This window comes from Tamandua tetradactyla, chromosome X (assembly GCF_023851605.1).
Source record: "Tamandua tetradactyla isolate mTamTet1 chromosome X, mTamTet1.pri, whole genome shotgun sequence".
Lineage (NCBI taxonomy): Eukaryota > Metazoa > Chordata > Mammalia > Pilosa > Myrmecophagidae > Tamandua > Tamandua tetradactyla.
The window spans coordinates 33,155,882-33,156,927 of record NC_135353.1 but is presented as its reverse complement, the minus strand read 5'-3'; the positions used below and the strand labels follow the sequence as shown (position 1 = coordinate 33,156,927).

Sequence of the window (1,046 nt, the reverse complement as noted above, 5' to 3'; positions counted from 1 at the left end):
TTAGTATGACTGGTAATTGTTTTGGTGCTTGCAACCCCCTCACGATGGCTTGCCATATGTCCTGTTGGCCACTGTAGTCTGCATATCCCTGTCCATATCCATAGTTCCCATAGTTATACCCAGTATAGTCATATCCGCCATAGCCGCTGTAGTTCTGATCACCACCATAGACACTACTGTAATTTCCATATCCTGAATCATAATAGTTATTAAATCCTTGGTTCCAGTTTTGGCTCTGACCTCGTCTATGACCCCTAGTAACACCTCATCCAGTAGCTGCAGCTCCTCTTCCTCCTTCTGTTCTTGCTGTTGCTGCCTATGTACATACCTCTTTGAGTTGTGCAACTTTGATTTCACACTTCCCAGAACCAATTTGATGATATCTGCTTTCTAATAATTTCTTTACTGGCTCTTCATCTGTGTATCTGATAAAACAAAATCCTCTTCTTTCATTTGTTTTTGTATCCATGGGAAGTTCAATATTTTCTCTCTCTCCAAATGCTCCAAAATATTCTTTTATGTACTCTTCAGAAGTATCTGGACTCAGTATACCCACAAAAGCTTTTTGGGGGGTTCTTTCCCTTTTAAAGCCTTCGCCCTTTTGGGGTCTATCAATTAGCCATCCAGTTTGTGTTCTTTGAGTTCCAAAATCTTATCAACACTAGCAGCATCTTTAGAAAGCACAAATCCAAATTCTCTTGATCTTCCAGTGACTGGATCTGTTTTAACTGTGCAGTCTACAACCTCTCCAAATAGAGACAAATAGATCTTTCTTGTATCCCAGCTCAAGCTTCCAATAAACATTTTACCGTCATCCTGGTGATTCTTGCTTACATTAATCTTGGATCCCTCTGCGAATTCCTCTATTTGTTCTACTCGTTCATGTCCTCCATGGTGGCAGAGTTGTCGGCAGCGGGGTACTGTTGTGCAGACCAAATCTGGGTAGCAGTGGCAGCAGAGTGTTGTACAATGAGTAGAATGGTGGTGGAAAAGCCATCGTACTTACTTTTCAAACTTTTACTACACCAGTCAAATACCCCACTCAT

General features: G+C 41.3%; 1 pseudogene; it reads right to left on the bottom strand.

Annotated features, from left to right (window-relative positions):
* On the bottom strand, positions 1–1,046 carry LOC143671765 (heterogeneous nuclear ribonucleoprotein D-like pseudogene; annotated as a pseudogene).